The sequence below is a fragment of the Hemitrygon akajei genome, chromosome 12 (assembly GCF_048418815.1).
Source record: "Hemitrygon akajei chromosome 12, sHemAka1.3, whole genome shotgun sequence".
Taxonomy (NCBI): Eukaryota; Metazoa; Chordata; class Chondrichthyes; order Myliobatiformes; family Dasyatidae; genus Hemitrygon; species Hemitrygon akajei.
Window position 1 is genome coordinate 38,553,036 of NC_133135.1, and position 23,438 is coordinate 38,576,473.

The 23,438-nt window shown below is 38.1% G+C and overlaps 1 protein-coding gene across 4 annotated transcripts in view; it reads left to right on the forward strand.

Moving 5' to 3' along the window:
* LOC140736905 (ERI1 exoribonuclease 3-like) overlaps positions 1-23,438 on the forward strand; it is a 301,362-nt gene that overhangs the window by 121,645 nt on the left and 156,279 nt on the right. The window lies entirely within an intron of this gene.

Consider the following 23,438-nt stretch of genomic DNA (forward strand, 5'->3'; position numbering starts at 1 on the left):
TGAGAACGTTCACAGGATTTCCTGATTTAGCTCTGGGAACCTTCATCAAAACTGGGAAAAGTAAGGGAAAGAGAAACACTTAAAAGTGAACAGAGCAAAAGGGACAGATAGAAATCCTGCTTGAGAGCAGAGGAGCACCTCTTTTTCGAAAGTTCCTGAAAGAATTGTGGCAGTGAATCTATCAGTAAATGAAATTCAGTTTTCCATTGAAGTGAGGCACTGGAAATCTGAAATAAAAACAGAAAATGCTGAAAACGCTCAGTGGGTCAGCGGAAAAGGAACCAGCTAACAGTTTGGTTCAGGTCTGAGATCCTTCATCATATTTGGGAAAGGTTAGGCATAGTTGAAGCAAAATGCCTGCTTATGTTTGAATAGAGAGGAAAAAAGCTAAGTTTTGGGGGAATTTACATAATCTAAGTTTTTAAGGATGTGTTTTTATCCTTTTTAATTTTAAGCTTTGATTCATGTTAGTTGAAAATTTCTGAATGTCATTCCAAGTTGTTGGCTAGTTTGTCAGACCAACTAAGTTAGGAGCAAAATTTAACCACAATTTTTATTTTTGATATGTGACCCAGCATTGCACTTCTGAGTTGACTCCCACCACCCACCAAACACTCTGACAACATGATAGGATTTCCGTGTGCAAGCCCTGCTGTTGAGTAGGGATACATCAATTGATGCCTTAATTTTATTTATTAGCAGTTCATCCATCATTTCCGAATCATCTTTCTCCCCTTGCTGCAGTTGCTCAGCCAAGGGAATCACTTGTAATAATCTTAAAACATTCTGTAGTGCTTCTCCTGCCAGGCAGCTCACTAAAAACTTGCATAGACTTTACATCTTTCCTATAGTGGGGCGGCTAGAACTGAATGCAAACTACTCTCAATCTATGTGTTAGACCCAAAACTGTGAGCTCTTCTGCACCAAATCTTTCTCTGTCTTGCTTAAAATCGACATCCTTTTCTCCCTTCTGCACCCACTGCAATTACTTAAGTGACGTACTTCATGGGGAAATTTAGCAATCGGTATCGGGTAAATTTAGCAACTCTGCACTTGAGAAATTAGATTGTGCTGGAGGAGAGTGCTGGACAAAGCGAGGCCTATAAGAGGACAGCCCAAATTTTACAACCAACCTATTTCATGTGTACTGCTTGGTGCTACGACACTATTCAGTTTGACTTGGTACTCTTCATGAATTTCTGACTTCGGAGCTGTACTGTTTTGTCTCCTTGAACAGCAAAGCTATATCAATGACACTGATCCTACTGCCACCAGCAGCATAGAATACTAGTTGATTTTTTTAACGTACTGGCAACTTTATAAAAATGGCATTTAATTGGCAGCTATGAATGGCTTTATCTCTTCAGATGGATATGTTCAAAATTGCAAGACAAATATAAATGTATTGAGAAAAAATGAATACTGCAGGAATCTGCAAATCGGTTGATACTTAACACAGAATTTGCTCTGATGCAAAAAAAAGTTTTTTTTTAAGTTTAAAGAAAACCTGATCCATAAGACCATTTTACTTGTGCTCTTGATTGAGCTCACAGTGCATGGAGATAGCTGATTATATGTTTCCATCTTACACGCTGCAGTGTAATTTCAGAATGTGCTCAGTGTATGAATGTAATAGTAGCTGACTCGCATGATGTTATGTGTCAGAATATTAAAGGCACTAATGGAAAAGCTCCCAGGTTCACAAGATGTTTCAGATGGCTAGTCACTAAACTAATGGAGCAGAATCCAAAACCATGGCGAAAGAGGCTGGGTGAAAATGAAAAGGGAGATGAACAGTACCTATTGGAAGTCACATTTAAAATTAAATACTTTTATTGGGATCTTTCTGCAGATGTGGAATATGAACAATAGTACAATCCATTTGTGTCAGGATAGCAATTGCTTATCAGGCTTTATCTCAGAATATGAAACTGTATCACATGAAATCCAACAGTAGCTGGATAGATATGCCTATTCATTTTGAACGCCTGCTTTGACAAGCTAGGCTGCTCTTGTTGAATGGCATTGGTAAATGTGAGCTTCCTTGCGTATTTCCTTTCTCCCGTTTTCTTTACTAAGCCTTTCTTATAAAATTGAAAAAGACCTCGAATAAAAGTAATACCGGTTCAAATTTTTTTTTAAATGATAAGAGGAAAAGGTATATGAGGCTTGTTTAGATAACATTAAGATGGTTATTGTTGGTGGAAGCCTGTGTGAGATATAAGCTTCGAACCCTGATGACATTCTCCCTAATACAAGTGTTTAATATTTGATGTATTGGGATAAATAGGATCTCTTTTGAATCAAATTGAGTTCCTAAGTAAGAATCTATTACAGGATGAATTCTGTGATTTGACAGCAAAGTGGGCGATGTTATTCTTGACTAGTTACTGCAATCGGCTTTCAGTTGAGTTAGATATTTTTTTCTGTGCTTGAGTAAACACAGCTTATCCACTGCTGTATTGAAGACTGTCTGCTACAGCAAAGGTTGAAATTCAGAGAGTTGCCCAGTAATCATTTTACTTGCATTGTTTCTCCTAAAATAAATGAAAGTAATTTTCTGGATTTTTTTTAAACAATTGAACTGTTAAGACTGTTACTATTGTGGATGAATTGTATTATTTTAAACAATAGTTTTTTTTTGAGATACAGTATCGTCACCTTCCAGCCCAATGAACCCGCGTCATTTTCACTCATGTGACCAATTAATCTACTGACCCACATGTCTTTGGAATGTGGAAGGAAACTGGAACACCCAGAGGAAGCCCACACAGTCATGGGGAGAATGTACTTACAGCTCCTTACAGAGAGCAGTAGGAATTGAACCCAGGTCATTGGGGCTATAATAGTGTTACGCTAACCGCTATGCTACTGTGCTGACCCCTCTTGGCATATTATTCTGAATTGACGAGTGAATGAAAGAGTACAACCATGGAACATGGCCACTTTTAGCGTTTTTTTTATAATGGCTTTGAGGATTGACTTTGAGTATGCCCTATTTTACCAATAACTGTGCTAATTCCTCTAACCTGATGACATGAACATTGATTTCTCTAACTTCTCCTCCACTTCTTAACCCATCACTAATTTTTTTCCCTCTCTTTCACTCTCACAATAACTTCTTGCCTGTTCTCCATCTTCCTCTGGCGCTCCCCTCTCCCTTTCTTTCTTCCAAGGCTTTCCGTCCTATGATACTCCCCCTTCTCCAGCCTTGTATTCCTTTTGCCAATCAACTTCCCAGCTCTTAGTTTCATCCCTCCCCCTTCAGTCTTCTCCTATCATTTTGGGTCTCTGTCTCCCCTCCCCCTCCCACTTTCAAATCTCTTACTATCTCTTTTTTCCATTAGTCCTGACAAAGGGTCTTGACCCGAAACGTCGACTCTACGTCTTCCTGTAGATGCTGCCTAGCCAGATGCATTCCACCAGCGTTTTGTGTGTGTTGCTTGTATTTCCTATCCTTTATGGCTTTATAGCAATACAATCATGGAGTCTTGTTAATGATAACCTTTAAGAAATTGCAGTCAGGCAGACCAACTTTGTATCCTTTTCTTTTGTTCCTGTTTGGGGATAATTGTTTTTGCTACTTAATGAATTCCAAAAAATTCTTATTCTTGGGATATGGGCAGTAAGTGAACATTTTCAGCATTTGTTCGTCCTGGAACAATGATGCTAGCTGTTTCTTCAACTAATGTTTGAAATATTACAGAATATTGGTAGCTCAGGTTGGCTATTTGGAACTTCGGTTAATTGCCAAGCTTGGCAAACTGTTTGCAGACGTTCTGGCTCCAATCGAGAAGCCATCATCAGTGCGCAGTTAATTAATGCACTTTAGTTTGTTATTTATGTGTGATTCATCTGTAGATTTTATTCTTACCTTCATAAGTTATCATGTGTTATGTGTGTTACATGCTTTACAGCCTGGTTCAAACAAACGTCTCATTTCTATATACATTACATACATGTATGTAGTTAAATGACAATAAACTTCACTTGAGTTGACTTGAAGAAGACATAAGGAAGTATGTCCTTTTTTATAATGTAGGGTGTGTCCTTAGGAATAATGTGGGAAAATTTTTAAATTTTGCAGGAGAGAAAAATTATTTTAGATAGATAGATAGATACTTTATTCATCCCCATGGGGAAATTCAACTTTTTTTCCAATGTCCCATACACTTGTTGTAGCAAAACTAATTACATACAATACTTAACTCAGTAAAAAAATATGATATGCATCTAAATCACTATCTCAAAAAGCATTAATAATAGCTTTTAAAAAGTTCTTAAGTCCTGGCGGTTGAATTGTAAAGCCTAATGGCATTGGGGAGAATTGACCTCTTCATCCTGTCTGAGGAGCATTGCATCGATAGTAACCTGTCGCTGAAACTGCTTCTCTGTCTCTGGATGGTGCTATGTAGAGGATGTTCAGAGTTTTCCATAATTGACCGTAGCCTACTCAGCGCCCTTCGCTCAGCTACCGATGTTAAACTCTCCAGTACTTTGCCCATGACAGAGCCCGCCTTCCTTACCAGCTTATTAAGACATGAGGCGTCCCTCTTCTTAGTGCTTCCTCCCCAACACGCCACCACAAAGAAGAGGGCTCTCTCCACAACTGACCTATAGAACATCTTCAGCATCTCACTACAGACATTGAATGACGCCAACCTTCTAAGGAAGTACAGTCGACTCTGTGCCTTCCTGCACAAGGCATCTGTGTTGGCAGTCCAGTCTAGCTTCTCGTCTAACTGTACTCCCAGATATTTGTAGGTCTTAACCTGCTCCACACATTCAACGACTGCAGAAGTCCAAGATGCAGAGAAATTTGGATGTGCTAATAAATGATTTGCAAAGAATTTGTAAGCATGTACAACAAGCAATTGGAAAAGTTACTAATATTGTCTGTTGCAAAGTGAATTAAAAGTACTGAGGTTATGTAACAATGAGAAAAACTGCAGATGCTGGAAATCAAAACAAAAAAAGGAAGTGCTGGAATTTCAACTAGAAATGTTAACTCTTGTTCTCTTTTTGGAGATGTCTTTTAACCAGATGAGTATTTGCAGCATTTTCTGTCTTTGTTACAGTGGAGATTCTGCTTTAGTTATATCTAGCATCTGGAATACTGTGTATAGTATTGGATTTCATATTTAAGGAAGGATGTGAATGCTTTGCAAGCAGTTCAGAGAAGGGTACCAGACTGATAACTGGGATGAATTGGTTGCCTTGTGAGGATAGGGTAGACAGGTTAGCCTTGCATTTGCTGGAGTTTAGAAAAGTCAATGATGACTTGATTCAAAAAAATATCTTGAGGGGTCTTCCAAAGCCAATGTAGAAATTATGAAGGAATCTTAAGGTAGAGGTTATATTTTTAAAACCAAAGGCTTATCCATTTACAACGAAGTTGAGGTGTTTTTCTTTGCTTAGAATGTTGTAAGTCTTTGGAGCTCTTGTCTTCAAAGGTGTTGATAACAGTTTTCTGTCCCAGTTTAGTCTTTTACATAAATCCAGGAACAAAACAGTGTGACTGACTCTTCACTTTCCTCTAAAATAGCCAAGTATTTATATTTAAAACAATTCTTTGTCAAAGTGCAATGAGGATTAAACTGGGGGAACTATTTGACATCAACCACAACATACAGATACAGAAAAAGTACTGCAAATCCTTGCAAAGTCCATATCATGTGCATATGGAGATTAGTGTCAAAATTCAGATTCTCGTCATCCAGATTTACCAAGCACCAGCCTGACATTGTCATACTTGCACGTCTTATAACCACCATCCAAGCCTCCTCCATCACAATCCCTAGCTATGTTCTTTCCTGTCAGGAGAACACATGCTTAAGAGGAAGCAGTAGAATGGTAAGCAAGCAGGAAGAAGTAGATTTTGAAGGTCTTAATATTAACCTCATACCCCATGAAGTCTCAGGGCTATCAGGGCAAATGTCGGCAAGGAAACCTTGTGGCACATACACAATGCTGGTGGAGCTCATTAGGTCAGGCAGCATTACTGGGAAGGAATAAACAGCCAATGTTTCAGGCTGAGACTCTTCATCAGGACTGAAAAGGAAGGGGGAAGAAGGCTTCTTCCTGACCTGCTAAGTTCCTGCAACATTTTGTTTGGTTACTGCGAATTTCCAGAAGCTGCAGAATCTATTGTGTGAAGGAAGCCTTGTGCTTGTTATCACCTACCATCTACCTTTTAGTAGTAATTTGGCATACCTCCATATTGAACAAATCTTCTATGATCACTGACATGAGCGAGGGCACAACGTACGCTACCTGAAGGATTTCATTGCTTCATCAGTGGCTTGGCAGCTTTGCCTAAATTGGTAAATCCTTAAGGATGTAACTGCCAGTGTTGATTAGTAACATTTGATGATGGGGCAATCTGCCCATCCTTGATATACCTACTCATAACAATATTATTAGTGGTAACGATCACACTTGGTGCTGTCTAGAGAAGTTTGAATGTCACACTGAGGATCTCCTTCAGTATTGTTCAGGACCGCTGCCTTGCTAAAGGGGGTAGACCTGGGCAAAACTGGCTGTTCAAATTAGGTTCTTCTGGGCAGTGTTGGCTATCAGCAGCAGCAGAATTGGGTTCTTCACGGTTTGTAACTTCAGGGCTTGCATGTACCAAGTGGTATATGTATGGTTTACAACTCAATGTAGGTAGGGTGTGTGTGTGTGTGTGTGTGTGTGTGTGTGTGTGTGTGTGTGTGTGTGTGTGTGTGTGTGTGTGTGTGTGTGTGTGTGTGTGTGTGTGTGTGTGTGTGTGTGTGTGTGTGTGTGTGTGTGTGTGTGTGTGTGTGTGTGTGTGTGTGTTGCACAGTTCTTCATTGATTCTGTTATGTTCCTTTGTATCTACTGTGAGTGTCTGCAAGAAAATGAATCTCTGAGTAGTATATGGTGATGTATATGTACTTTGATAATAAATTTACTTTGAACTCTGAACTTTGATAGTCTACCATCACTCAAGTTCTGGAACTAATCCTGGTTCAATAAAAAGTGTAGTAAGGCATGTTGTGAGCACAAGCAGGGTATCTAAAACTGTGCTGAACTTGCAGTGTGGGCCTCTATCCATTCCAAGCAGTGGAAACAGTACACAATGGGGAGAGCTAAGTGAAGCTGCCTGTAGTTCAGTTTACATCCTGCTGTGAATGGTGAAAGAGACAGGTTCCAGGAGCTTTCATCAGAAGTGTCAAAGGCAACAATCTAGCATTAGTAACCGCATTCAGTCAAAAGTATTGTGCAGATTATGAATCTCCCCTTCCTCATGAGTTCTCCACCATTATTGGTATGTTAGTGTCACATATGCCAAGATACGGTGAAAAGTTTGTCTTGCGTACTGTTCATTTAGATCAGTTCATTACACAGTGCCTTGAGGCAGAACAAGGCGAAGCAATAATGATGCAGAATCTTGTGTAAAAGATACAGAGAAAGTGCAGTGCAGGCAATCAAAGTGCAGAATCATAATGAGGTAGATTGTGAGGCCAAGCGTCTATCTTATCTTACAAAAGGTCCACTTGAGAGCCTGGTAACAGCGGGATGCAAGCTGTCCTTGAGCCTGGTAAATGTTCTCAGGCTTTTATATCTTCTGCCCGATGGCAGAAGAGAAATTCAGTTCCTTCATATAGGATGACAAAAAATCCTGAGAACCCCGGATGTAGGACCAACAATGATTTGGATGAAATGCTGAATGTGACGGTCTAGATTTTGGTATCTTTAGTCTAGCAGCTCTGGCAAATTTAGTACCTGTGTCTGCATCAGGAACCCTTCAATGATTTGAATGCTGGAGGAAATCTGCACAGAATTGATTTAAATGTTTTGGATATTTTAACACTGAGTTTATTGAATAATCCTAATTGCTTTAATTATATTTTTTCTTGATTTTTTAAAATCGTTGTTAGATTTTTTAAAAAATAGTCAAAACCATTCACCAAGGAGCAAGACAATGATCAAAACCACTTGTTATATATAAAAACATAGAAGATGAAGCTTGGCTAGCTGTTGAAGTCTTTGCCGGCAATTATGTGCATAGATATTGTTCCGAGACCCTCATGTTTATATTTGTGCAGAAGACCTTGCCACTGGTGTTGGAGGCTGCTGTATCTCAGAATTTTTCACCAGGGATGTGAAAAATGAAAGTGCTGTTCAGATTGTGAAACATGAAAATGCTGGCCAGATATCAGTAGCAAGCATGGGCAGTGCAGGAGCAAGCTGAAAGATCACATGGAGTTGGTGTTTGAATTAACAGGCGATTTATTAAAAATTGGTGTGACTAAGAGACCACCAAAGCTGATCTACCTGATCATGAATTTGGTAGAGCATTTACATTCTCAGTTGTTGAGATTACCAGTGAAACACTCTGGTTTCCTCGGCTGCGTAAGTCTAGGGAAGACAATCTCTGGTCCCGCCAAATGTGTGTGTCCATAGGTCTAAGAGTAAATCTGACTTTCTATTACAACAATGGGTGCACACTATATCCTGAACTTTGGACGTCATCCTTGTTCTATTCCTTGTACCCTTATTCCTGGTATCCTTGTACCATTCCTGAATACACTTTCCATTCATGCCAGGTTGAGTGTTGAGCTCGCAACTTGACCTCGTAAAATAAAAAAGAAAACTACTGCGAAATGTCTGCGTGAGGAGTGGCGCGCCACACAGTCTTTCGTTCCGCACCTTGTAAGGCATGAAAATGCCCGAAACTGGCCTCTTGGGCCTAAGTGGACGTCATCATCATCTTGTTCTGTTCCATGTCTCCACTTTTAGGCTTTGTCTGTGGTTCCCTGTTACCACATTAACACAATCCATGACCCCACTTACTAGTTACTATACTTTCCCCTACAACAGGCAGGTTGATAAGTAATCACACTCATGATTTAAACAATCAAGTATGATTCTTGGCACAACTTTCATAACTAATATTAACATCAGCAGCAAATGTGAAAATTCCCTGCAAAATCAAAATCTGGGAGAATGTCCTACTATACATCCAATTAAAAGCAATCTGAACATGAAACTTTAGAACACCCATGACTGAAAACAGTGGTAAAAAATTATTACAGCAAATGCAGTTAATTAATTATTACAGTTAATGCAGGTAAGGAGGAGCTAAGATGTTTTGGGGCGTCAGATAACTAATACATCAGTTGGTATAAGGTAAGACTTTTTTTTAATCCTATCTAATTTCCAGATTAGTTAAACATCTGGCTTCAAAGGAGATTTAATTAGACACACTTAAATAGATATATTAATATAAAAATAAATCCTTCATATTAACTCCAGCAATTGCATATTAAGTGAGAGAAAATTAGTTTTGTTTTAGCACCCATATTTGCACATTTCTCTATTAATCATAGTATCTGGTAACATGGAACATAAGCAAATAGAAATGCAACCTTGGATTGCTTATGCACTCAAAGTTTTATTTTTAAATAGAATATTTGCATCATACGTAGTTAAGTAAGTACATTCTTGAGTCAAGGAACCCAGGAGCTGATAACGTTTTGGATAGAGGATTTATTATATCTATCAATTTCTTCTTTATTCACTATACCAAGTAATAAAAAAGAGCTGGGACATAATCTGGATCTCCACCAATGCTGTGATACAATCTGTGTTTCCCATAATGGTCCCATGAATAACTTAAGAACCCATAAAAACAAAGTTGCAGCAAAGTCTTCTTCAATTCCAAGGGCCTGCCCAAGAAGAGGCCTTTTTGGTGTGGCCTGCTTTATAGATTGGTGAAAGGTTCTGAACATTAGTAGTGTGTTTATTTTTGACGCAACTTTGCTCTCCTCTGCATTAATATAGGACATAGATAGGAATGCTCCCTGCAACCCATATAAGAAACCTGGGAAGCAAAAGGTCTGAACCTGCAGGAAATTTGCTTGGAGAATTCATTCTCAACATAATGGCATTTTATTTCATTTTGTTTCAGACAAAGTTTATGGATAACTTTCCTAATCTGACAATTTATGTAAGTGGCTCAACCTTATTTTCTACAAGATTAAGTTCAAATTCATTGCCATTCAACCCTTTACATGTATACCACCAAATGAAACAACATTCCTTTGGACCAAGGTGCATAATACAGTACATATATCTCATACACAACATATAAAGCAGTATTACCACAAATAGATTAACAAGTTATCAATATATTCCAGAAGATTGACATTTAGCATAAGGCACATTTCCAACACGTTTAAAAAATAAACAGCATAACGCTTCTTAAGTAATGAGACCTGGGTGTTGGCAGGAAGTTAAGTAGTCTCACAGCTTGGGGGACAAAGATATTTTCTGTCCTAACAGTTTATGTCCTAATGCTACAGTGTCTCCTATCTGATGGTAGGGGGTCAAAGAGATTGTGAAACTGATGGGAGGGACCCTTAGGTCAGCTATAAATCTGGTATAAATAGTATACTTCCCACACACTTTCACCATAACAGTCCTAACCCTTTTTGGTCAATATTTGCATACTTACACTACTTTGGACTTTACCCTGTTTTTCAGAAGTGATTAAGTTGATACAGCTAATTTTCATTTGACTTTTAGTCACTTTGTATTGGAGCTATATGACTGCTGCACCAAAACAAAGTTTGAATTTGCAGTTTTACAAACATGGCAGTTTGGAATGCAATCCTAAGTCGGGGATTTATGGTTGGTACTGCTGATGATGCACCATAATATAAACTTAGAGCCTGATGCCACCACAGAAAAGTTATATTTAGAATGTTCAACCTATCCTGACACTGTTCCTCAGTCCAGATAATGCTCTTATTTGCTCCAATAGACAATGGACATGGCAAACTCCAGTGGCTTTTGATCTTTGCTACCATGCTTCTTTGTTATTAGCTTTATTGTAAAAGTGCCCCTCAATGCCAAAAAAATTTGCACCACCATCTCGAACACCACTACCAAGCTTTCTTCTGTAGGCTAAAAGGATCTTGCTGCCCCTGCAGACATCTTTTTCTACCTTGCCCCATCTTATGAATCTTCTATTTTCTAAATGTTTCATTCTTATGCTGTTGCATCATTTTGCTGCCTTCCAAAAAGATCAGTTTTTTTCTGCAGATCAGTCTTGTTTTAGAGAAATTGATGCTTCCCTCCCAAGTACAATAGCCCTTGAAATGGAGTTAAAATGTTTTATTCCCTGCCCACCAAATTAAGTAATCTTCATTAATTTGATGAGTTGCCATTCCAGCAGCACAGGATGCAGAGCCACTTTTCTCCAAGAAGAGACATTTGGCCCTTTATTATTTTGTTGTGAAGCCATATTTTACAAGGACGTACAAGCCTAATAGGAAAGATGAAAAGTTTAAATGTATGAGCACTAAATATACATCCATTACTTTCTAGTGCATCGATGTTGATCAGTTGCCTAATACTGTGACATAAATTTCTCACTTAAGTAAGCTTTCACCAAATATCTCAAACAGGTTACTTGAGATTTTTGTAAAAATATAGTAAAATCCCCTATTAATGTAACTCTCGTTTCCTCTCACAGATTTTGATTGAACTGCTAAGTCCATCATTTTTGTCATGTTCGAGTTTCCGGTATCCACATTTTACATTATTAACCCTTGTTTAAAATTTGATGAAACCCCTTTCTTAAGACTTAATGGCAATTATAATAAAGTGAGCTCTCTCGGATAATTCTAGACAGAGTAGCCAGAGAAAGCAATATAATGACGTTGAAACTATATGGCTCCTATAAAATACATGCCATTATCTTGTGGAGATTTGTGATTACTGCTTTGAGCCATTTGGAGTGGAAGTGGGAAAGGGTTAACACTATGTTAAATGCACCCAGTCTCTTTCAAGCTTTGTGATTGCATGGCTTTTTTAATGGGTCCAGACAATTGTGCTGAAGGTATTTGATTGTCAAACGCATTTGTGTGTGTCTGCAATATGTCCACATTCATTTGCAAACCTTCAGCGTTAGTGCACCACAGTTTCTCAGTTAAATATAAGTGGCCTCACCTCAAACAGATCAATATTCCTGGCACTTCCTCCAAAACTAAGGGAAATATTTTATTTTAAAAATCAATTCCTTAAAATGTTTGAATATGCATGAGTATGTATTTGACCTTGAGAATTGAGTGATTTTTGTTAAGAGCTTTGAAGAATGAATAAGCAGTCTCTGCAGATAAAAAAACCCTATCGAAATACAAGTTATGGACTATTTTTATAATAATTCTTGGAAGTTGCATGTCAGCAGCCACATTGATTACTCTGATAGATAAAAATAGTAAAAATTTTAGTATTTTTATTTCATTAAAATACAGCTTTATTGCTGTTGTGTAAATGAAGAATTCAGTCATCTTGCTCTCTACGTTTGATTATATATCTGGTATTTTGATGCAAATCAGTGACTTCTTCCATAGTTTTTTTTTTCTCCTAAGGCTGCATAAATAAAGGATTGGATAGAGAGTTTGTATTCCATCTTGTTGTATTCATTATCTAAAGTCAAATCAAGATCCTTCAATGGCTTCTCATGCCTTAAGTGTTCAATTAGATTCTAGTCTAGATGGTTTGAATTGATGATGGAGGACAGGCATCCTAACATCCAAAGCTCACTGCCAGTTAAAATTCTATTTAGATTTGTCAGTCTCTTCTCAGCTTTGAGAAGTCAAGAGTTAAATTCAACAACTCTATAATATTGATGTCTGATAGTTAACCAATTCTGACCACACATGCTTTACGATTTAGTTTGTTTTGATCAATTCCATGAAGACAGACAAATGCAATTTGTTTCGTGGATAAATCTACCTTAATGTTACTTAGGGTGCAATGTGTGGATCAGGTCCAATGCACGTTAATAGCAAAATGTCATACGAAGTCTGATGAAACATTTTCATTAACTATTTGCAAAGTACAAAGTTAATTCAATGCTCAATAAGATATTTGACACAAACTGTGTACAATTGCATCTATTTCTCACATTAATTTTTCCACTGTTTTACTCATGCAAACTTTTATTTGAATTGGATAGTTTTGGATGTAGTTTTTTCAAAGCAGGTTGGGGTTTAAATTGGGGAAGATGACTTCCACAGTTAACTCCAGCATATTAAGCAGTATAAGAGCAAATCCATTTGCATACTAATTTGGTCCATTTGGATTTATTAATTGAGCATATTAATATGGCTTTTTAAAATTAATTATGGTCCATGCATTTTTGAAATTTCCTGGAATTAACCAGGGAAAGCAATGCAGTCAGGAAACTTGAAAAGACTGAAAAATATGCCCACACATACTGACACCAAAATAGTATTATCAACAATGTCAAGTAACACTTACTTAACAATTATTCATTGATGCTGACTTTGTATTTTGCCGTGGCCACTTTTTCCACACCTCAATTCATCCTAGTCCAAATATATTCAGTAGTCATAACGAGATACAGCAGAATAACGGTTCCTTTGGCCCAACAGATATATGCCATTAATTTAACCACCCACTTTACATTAATTCTGTGTTAATTGGTTTTATTTTTTGTTTCTCCCGATATTTTCATCATCTCTCCACTGATTCCATCATTCACCTATAAACCAGGGGCAATTTACAGTGAACAATTAACTTACTAAGCTGTATGTCTTTGAGATACAGGAGGCATCTGGAGCACCAAGAGGTCACAAATAGAATAGTCAGGATTGAACCAGGTCTCTGGGGCTGTGTGGCAAAGGCTCTTCAAGTTGTACCACTGAATGACCATAACAGCTGAACTTCAGAGGCAAGGTGAAATGATTGCACTTTAATTCAGAGCATTTTTTGATCAACTTTGACAGTAAAATTAAAGCAGAGTGGTGAATCTGTGGAATCCATTGCCACAGACAGCTGTGGAGACCAAGCCTGTAAGTATATTTAAGGCAGAAGTTGATAGATTCTTGATTGGTCAGGGCTTGAAGAGATACAGGGAGAAGGCAGGAGATTGGGGCTGAGAGGAAAATTGGATCAGCCATGATGAAATGGCAGAACAGACTAGATGGGCCAAATGGCATAATTCTGTTTCTATAACTTATGGTCTTATGGTTGAAGTGCAATCACTTATATCCTGAGACAGCAAGCGTTCCTTGTATCACATTCTTAAATCCCAAGTAATGTATTCTACAGCTTCCTCAGTGAATTTCCTTCAGTCAAATCAAATCAAAGTCCATTTATTATCAAAGTATGAATACAAAATATAACTCTGAGATTCGTCCTCCTGCAGCCAGCCACAGAACAAAGAAATGCCATTGAACCCATTCAAGAAGACATCAAACACCTAATGCACATAAAAAGGAACAAATTGCGCAAATGACAAAAAGCAAGTGAACAATACGTAGAATATCGAACATTAAACTAGGAGTCCTGTAGTATTCAGTTTAGTTTAGTTAAGCGCTGCTATGCTAGCTAGTGCAGGCCGCAAGGCCATTCTTTGCTGAAGCGCCCCAGTCTACATCGATGGTCTCAATCAAACTGCTCAATTACAGCAAAAACGAATAGTAACCAGAATCCAGGAACAAGTTCAACATGAACTTCAAAATCCCCAAAATTAGTCCACAGCCTTGCCAACCAATCCTGCCACCACAGATCCCAAGATCCTGTACTTTCCTCTGATAGCAACCAGTGAGAAGGAAAGAAAAGAATGGTTAAACACAGACTGTGCCAATCACCACTGTCATATTTATTATCTTCAACCTTGCTCGACGCACCAATTGGAGAAAATCAATGGATTCCATCATGGGCTCGCTCCTAGCTCCAGGCTTCCAGGCTTGAGGCCATATACTGCATGCCAGACCTCACCAAACTCCCTCAGAGACAGCAAAGCATCAGATTGCTCAGTCGACCCCAAAACTCATCATCAAAATGGAAATCACAGGTTCCAATTGTATGCAATTTAGTAGGAGAATCATATTCTACTAGTAAGTCAATTCTATTTGCAACGCTTCAGAAAATGAAATAGCCCTTCCCTGCAAGCCTGAAGCCTGACAACATTCAGGTCCAGGCTAATAATTATCAAGTAACTTCTGGAGAATACTAGTTCTGAATAATGACCAACTCTACCAAGAGGGGGTCCTGTCCCTATTCCTAGACGTTCAATGGCATTACATTACCATCACATTCAGGTTGCATTTCAAATTAAGCATTACCCTAACACGAAAAAATATCATCATAAATATCGTTGTAGTTGAACCCTGTAAATCCTTCCTCAGCAATATTGTTGTATCAGAAATTTAGCAGAAGTTCAAAAAGTTGTTTCATCACTGCCTTCTCAAAGGCATTAAGGGATGAACAGTTCAAAAGTGCCCTGCAAGCAATGTCCATATTCTGCAAAAATGAAAAAAAAATCTTAAAGTCATCAAAAGTCAGAGAAGTAGGCTTTCTCGCTACTAAGACTACACTCTTGGCAACTTCTCCTCTGCAACTGTTAGAAGATGGAGAGTTACCTTCAGTCTTTTACCTCTTCCTTCTGGTTCTTCCTGTTTTCCTACATGTAGGAGAGAGAAGGAATCAAGAAATCATTTAATTTTGCAGTGACTAACTAAAAAAAGATCAACTATGGCACACTGATTTCCTTGCACGCTTTTGGATCCCCTGAGCCCTTGTTCCCAGTGTCTGTGAAAATGAAACTTAAGTCTGTAATTTTAATCCTGTTTGTGAATTGCATTGCCTTAGAGCTCTTTGCGAACTTTATTCTGCCTTATGTTTTAAATATTTCAACTTTAATTTTGCTCAGTGGCTGCTTATTCTTCACCCTCCAACTGCTGATTTGTTTCTATTTATCACTTCCCACCCATTATACCCCTCTATTGATCTGTGCCCTGCTATGGTGTCCTACTTGTATTTATGTGCCCTCATGCCAGGCAACAACCTAATCTTTAATGGCACTGTTAGCTTTCATGTACATTGCATAATGAGGATTTTACATGCAAGTTAACCCCTCCTCCTCGGGGTTTAGTGGGGTACGTGGAGGGTGCAGTATTGAGAGTCACGGTACTATACATCAATGTAAAATAATCTATTGATCTATCAGGAAAAAGATATCTAATTACGTTCAGCAATCTTGCTCTCTATGCATTCTTCATTTGAATGCTATCTTATTCCTCATTTTGTCCTGCATGTCCTTGCCAACCAGCTGATCTTTTTCCTCCTCGGTCTCTTGATTTTTACTGCAACCAAGTAATCAATATTAAAAATGTCAAAAATCATAGTGGTTACTTTAAGATAGCTAATTTGTTTAATAATACATACATGCACACTAGTGATCCATTGTAATATCTGAATAACTTAAGTGATAATATAATACCCATTCAGTCGTAATTTTTTTCGCTAAGGAGAATTGAAAGGAACTAAACATTTTACTGTGACATAATTGAAATCCTTATTCCATTCATATCTGTGTTTAGTTCCTGTTTAAAATGTTGCATTTCGTTTCAATTTATTTTCATTCCCTCCTTTTTGTGATGCATGATCTTAACTGGTTTGTGACTTCACCACTGACGGCAGGTGAGCTCTTATCTGTAAGCTATAACCTGACGGTTCTCTCCGTGTATTCTATATATGACTATATCAGGCATTAACATTTTTAGACTCAGTTTAATTTTCTTTGGTGTTCTGTTTTTATAAGCATACATCTATTTGAGTAAATCATAACTGATACTAAATCATCAATTATTGATTTAACTTGTATTTATGCTGCATTTACCTCTCTTGCTGATGACAGTTCAGTAATATTCAAAACAGATTACGTCTACTCAAGCAACTAAAATATATCTCTCATTCAAGGTAACTTTGCATATGAGAACCCTGAATCAATTCTGATTTTATTATCATATCCTACAGTTGAATGTTGGTTGCTAACGATCATAGAATGTCAGTGTCAATCTCAGTCTGTGACTTTTCATCAGCTTTGCTTGCCACCACTTACTGCCCACTGCACAGACAGAGCCAGCTGCAGTCAAGAGGCAGTAATTTAGGTGTTTAAGCCAAGCTGACAGCCTTTATGTCATGGTGGGTGACAGTGCATATTTGACACGGTACAGCTGTATATTGTGCGAGGTGAAGAATGTGATGCCATTTATCTTATTTTCATACATTTCCTAGGCACGGTTGCTCTATTCATGTGTGCATGGGGGAGGGTTCTCCCTTTGCTTAGCGAAAAGGAAGGATTGAAGCATCCCTGTAGGCCAATTGCGTATGACTTTTTTCATTTTGTATTCATAGTATTGATAAAAAAAATGCTAGAGATATCCAATATAAATTAGTTCTGCTTTAGAACAGGTCACCATGTGGTTAGCACATGTTTAAAATATGTTTCAGCCTCTTTTTAACTTTAAGACTGCTTTTGTAAATACAAAGCACGATTAAGCTGTGATTTTCAATTCTTGTTCATCTGTCTCCATGCCAGAACTGACATGCATCAAAATTTTCAGTGAAATATTGTTTTGTTTTTCAGTGCCATTAGTAATACTGTATTTTATTTCATTGTGGGTTACAAATGCTGAATAAGCAGTCAATGCACAGCATGTGAATTCAAGCTTCTTGCATGGGTCAGAGGATGTGGGTCTCTGTACTTGGCCACGTGCTACAGATCTATGTATTAAGTTAACATTTGTGACATATATATGACTGTTCATCCATTGCAATTAATTGCTAAACGCCTTCTCTGCTGGCCTTGACCATCAATACATGGAGGAACCATCACAAGCTCCCACATCTCCCAATGATTTCAGTCTCTGAAGCTGATGTGCGAGCAGCCTTCAGGAGGGTAAATCCATGAAAAGCATCCTGCCCAGATGGGGTACCTGGCCTAGTACTAAAGACCTGTGCTGATCAACTGACTGGTGTATTCAGTGAGATCTTTAATCTCTCACTTCAACAGTCTGAGGTAACCACCAGCTTCATGCAGGAGTCAATTATACCAGTACCCAAGAAGAGCGTGGTGACCTGTCTCAATGACTATTGCCCAGTAGCACATACTTGCACAGTGATGAAGTGTTTTGAGAGGTTAGTGATGAAACATATCAACTCCTGCCTGAGAAGCAACTTAGATCTGTTCCAGTTTGCTGCCCACTGCACAGGCAGAACAATCAGAACAACAGGTCCACAGCAGATGCCATCTCATTGGCTCTTCACTCAACCTTGGAACATCTGGACAGCAAAGATGCATACATCAGGATTCTCTTTATCGACTACAGCACTTAATACCATTGTCGCCTCAAAACTAATAAATAAGCTCCAAGATCTTGACCTCAATACCTCCTTGTGCAATTGGATCCTGGATTTCCTCACTTGCAGACTCCAGTCAGTTTGAATTGACAACAACATCTCCTCTACGAACTCCATCAGCACAGGTGCACCACAGGGTCTCCTGCTCTACTCGCTTTACATTTATGACTGCGTGGCTAAGCATAGCTCCAATGCCATATTCAAGTTTGCAGATGACACCACTATCGTAGGCCGAATCAAAGGTGGTGAAGAATCAGCATATAGGGGGGACATTGAAAACCTGGCTGAATGGCGTCATAATAACAACATCTTTCTCAATGTCAGCAAGACCAAGGAACTGATTGTAGTTCAGGGAGGAAAACCAGAGGTACATGAGTCAGCCTTCATCGGAGGATCCAAGGTAGAGATGGTTATCAACATTAAATTCCTAGCTGTTATTTTATTTCATAGGACCTGTCCTGGGTGAAACATGTAAGTGCAATTATGAAGAAAACATGGCAGCACTTCTACTTTCTTAGGAGTTTGTGGAGATTTGGCATGACATCTAAAACTTTGACAAATTTCTATAGTGGAGAGTATATTGACTGGCTGCATCACTGCCTGATATGGAAACACCAATGGCCTTGAATTGAAAATCTTACAAAATGTAGCAGATACTGCCCAGTCTATTACGGGTAAAGCCCTCCCAACCTTACAGCACAGCTATATGAAGCGTTGTTGAAGGAAAGCAGCATCCATTATCAGGGGCCCTTGCTACCCAGCCATGTTTCCTTCTTGTTGTTTCCATAAGGAAAAAGGTGCAGGAGCCTCAGGACTCACCCCACCAGGTTCAGGAGCAGTTAGGCTCTTGAACCAAATGGGATAACTTCACTTAACTTCACTTGCCCTATCATTGAAATGTTCCCACAGCCAATGGTCTCACTTCCAAGGACTCTTCACCTCATGTTCTCAATATTTATTGCTTATTTATTTATTATAATTATTTCTCATTTTAGTGTTTGCACAGTTTGTTGTCTTCTGCACTCTGGCTGAATGCCTTAGTTGGGCGGTTTTTCATTGATTCTGTTCTGGTTATTATTCTATTGATTTATTGAGTATGCCCACAAGAAAACATATATGTACTTGAATAATAAATAATTACTTTGAACTTTAGAAACTTAAAATTCAGTATTTATTTTTCATAGATTTCTTATATTCAAATTTTCCCAATGTTTTCCTATTATTTCTGAAATCTGTGAAATGTATTTTCACAGAAGTATCTTCCCTTATGTGGATTGGAAGTGGAGTGTAAAATATGCATTCTGAATTACTGCTCAACAGGATTTATTGTCACATGTTTCACATTTGCAAAATTGGTCTATTCTCAACAATACATAAACTAGTATCTTTCATTATGAGAAAGTGTTTGATTTGTGTATTAAATTAAATATTGGAATAGTATTTTCACATCTATTCCTGCAGTAATGGTTTTGTAAATGCACATCCAATCTGTTATTTAGTTAAATCTATATTCAACTACTAAACAGAACCAATGTCCCATATTTATCCTATTAGATAATTTTTCCTAACTTCAGTATTAGAAATCAGCCAGTTCAGAAGTAGTTCTGAACTGAGACCAGGTAAATCCTTGCTACATACTTTTCCATTCACCAGATGGATTTTTAGAGAACAAGAAATCATTTCCCAAATATGTTGTGGAATAAGCCCTGCCTGTTTACATTTTGAACCCCCATTATTAGACCTGTGTAGTTTATCATTACAAACCATTATCACGGCTGATCGGCTGCTTTGTTAGCACCACCAATTCCTTTGCACTCTGCTCCTTGTAGATTAGCTTTATAAACCACTGCTGTGAAAGAGAAAAGGTGACAATCTCTTCATAGGAGAGCAACATGATTTGTTGAGATGGGATAAAAGTATGAATTGTTCCTCTTATGTTATGCTTATTTCCACATAATTGTAGAATTACTTAATATAAGCTAATTCTCATGATCTTCTCATCACAGCGCATTGTAATTATTGGTCACCAGTGTTTAAAGATTAGTTAGTACAGTAATAAGAGGTTAACTGTGGATTGCCAGAGATTTGGGGGAGATTTTTTTTTCTGGATGCTCTTTAAAAATTCTGCTTAAATTCTTTAACACTAAGTGCACAGTCTTATGCTTAGTTGGTACCCAAATGCTGGAATTATTTTCACAGAGAATTCTTAAAAATCAAACATTTAAACCATGACTTTTGCAACAGGCCAACGATCCCCTGAAATATTTCCTGCATAATTGCAGTTTACGTGTAACTTAGATGCTTTTGTAACAGATTGCTGTGCATGTTAAAGTGAACCACACAACAGATCTGGACACGTTAAGAGAAAGTTGATTGATTGACCTGAAGAAGATGTTCTGTGAGACTGTTGATTTTAGTGAACAGTTTCTGACCCAAGAAATCATATCAAGAATTGCACCCTTAATCTTAAGGCTACTTTGTGATGGGCAATATTTGCCTAAAATTTGGATCAATTGTCACCCATATTTATGCTCACTTCATGCAAAATTGGTTTAAACCAGTGCATCATGGTAGCAGTCATTTCCTGATCAAATTGCGCTCATAACAATATTGGACAGAGCACTTCCATGTATGTAAAATTCATATTTGCATGCTTATTGACATTGTTCACTCCATGTTCATTTTCTTCCTTATCGATGAAAACTGGAGTCTAAACCTGAAGCTTTCTCAACTCATTTAGGAGCGCATCATGCTACTTTCTTGCCTTTATCATAATTTAATGGACACTGTTGACATCAGAAGACACAACTAAGCAGTTTAAAAACTTGCTGAGTTGCTTGATCAACTTTCAAGACTAGCTTTTGTGCTAAAGCTAACAGCAGATGCTTTCTCCAGTACTTTGATGCTGACTCATTCAATGGATGCTCAAGTATCATCCTTTTTTCAGCAACCTTTCAAGGTGAGCCACGGATGGGTTTGTGGCAAACAATAGCTAAACCTGTGTCACCTACCTCAGCACAATAAAGCATATGATTTGACTTAAATGAGGATGTATTTCATAAGTAATTATGTGCTCAGATTTTTTTATAACAACAAAATATCAAATAATAACAGAATTGAAAATCATTACATTTGGGTCTGAAATTTAACAGCCTTTCCTACTTCATTACTTTGTAGGTGGAACATGCAGTCCTATCATTATAGATAGGTAGTGACTTTATTGATCCCAGAGGAACTTATAGTGTCACAGTAGCATTACAAGCACACAGATTTACAAATATTAGAAAAGAAGTAAGAAAAAATTAAGTTACCTTAAAAATAAGATGTGCAAGATTTTCAAGTCAAAGATTACAAGATCACTTCCCTGGCTATAGGTTGACTCATTATATAGCCTGATGGCCAAAGATAAGAATGACCTCATGTAGTGCTCTTTGGAGCAGCACAGTTGTCTTAGTCTTTTACTGGAAGTGCTCCTCTGTTCAGCCAAGGTGGCATGCAGAGGGTGAAAAACATTGTCCAGAATTGCCAGGATTTTCCGGAAGGTCCTTTGTTCTCACTATCTCCTGTTCAGTTCAATTCCTATAACAGAGCTAGCCTTTCTAAGTAGTTTATTGAGCCTGTTTCCATTGCCTGTTCTATCACAGTGTCTCCTTTTGTAGCATCTAGAAAGGTGCACCCTATGCCTTTGACCTAGGAAAAGTTCTCATCCTACATGTGCCAGTTTCATGACTGCAAAAGGAGCTACCTGGAAGGGGTATCTGGGTTATGTATGGGCATGTCACCTCTAAAGGGAATATGGTAAGAAATGGCTTGGTTTCTTCATAAGGGAGGACATCAGTTTCCTGATGCTGCATACCAGACGACATCTCAGGGGAATAGGAATGCAACAGTGTTGGCACCCAGACTGGCCATATTATTTCAACCTCCAGACCTGGAATGGAGCCAGCTTTCACTCTGAATTAAAGATATCTATTCACTGCAGTCTTCAGAGTTCTTGGAGTCATTTTTCTATGTGATCTGAGTAATATTCTTCTCAGAAGACAGACTAAATAGAGATTGAATGAGTTTGTAGTTAGGGAGTGTTTGGTATGTCACAGCGCCTGCAGTACAGGCGTGAGTTCTTTTATACCAAATCTCCACTCTAAAGGAGAGTTATCTGCTTATGAACAGCATCCCCCTGTTTGTTGGGAACATTATGATGCTCCCTTATGACATATTGCTATTCCTTCCAGCTCTGTATGAAAAGATCAGATCTCTATCTGGATCAGGGTTAGGCGGCACATAAACAGAACGATTTTGCACAACCACTGGCTGGCTCTACAGCAGGTGTAATCTGAGTCAGTAGATACTGAACAATTGGGTCATTGCTGATCCCCAGAAATAAACCCCCTGAGTTTAATCTGATGCACTAAAACTGGTGCTTCTTTTTAATCACCTCAAGAAGTCACTGAAGTCACATAGAACTTCTTCCAATGTTCTAGCCAACAGTTTTGAACTTAACCAACATCATTAAAATATATTAATTGAATACGTTGTGAGTTCAGTTTGTAGTACCTTTCTGTGTACAAATTCACTTGTGTGCTTCCAATACTACATAGAGGACAATGATTTATAGAAGTACCAAATTTTACAGTAAAAACACATTGCACATCCTGAGCTTCTGAAGAATAGGTCCAACCAACACTACCAAAACAAATTGTGAAAAGAGGCTAAAGAGAATATAACTGGAAATAAAATCAGCCTGTGAAACAGTTCCAGCAGAGCTCGTTTTTCCTATTAAGCATCTGACATCACTCAGTTTATTTTCATTAAACTGTAACCCTGTCGTTTATCCTTCATGTCCAACCTATTTATTGTCAGATCTTTTTAATAAGTTTTGAACAATCTTGTACGTTGTTCTCTTCTGACCACTTGAGGCACATCAAAAACCATGAGTAGGTGCGTTTATGGGGAGACTTTTCCAACTTTAATTGTAGTCATTATGTAAGAATTATCAGAAATTGTTAAGCACTTTGAAAGTGCTGGGCTCTCAATGGCATATGCAAATTACATTATAGCTGATCGAAAGTAATTTTTTGTAGTCTAATTTACTCCACAGATTTTGAGTACTGTATTCTTGTAATGTACAATATGTCTATTTGTCTTTTGACATGGTTCAGCTCTCTGTGACTTTAGCCAGATGGATAAAAATAATTACTGGCTCTATGACTTGTGGAAGCATTTTCTTT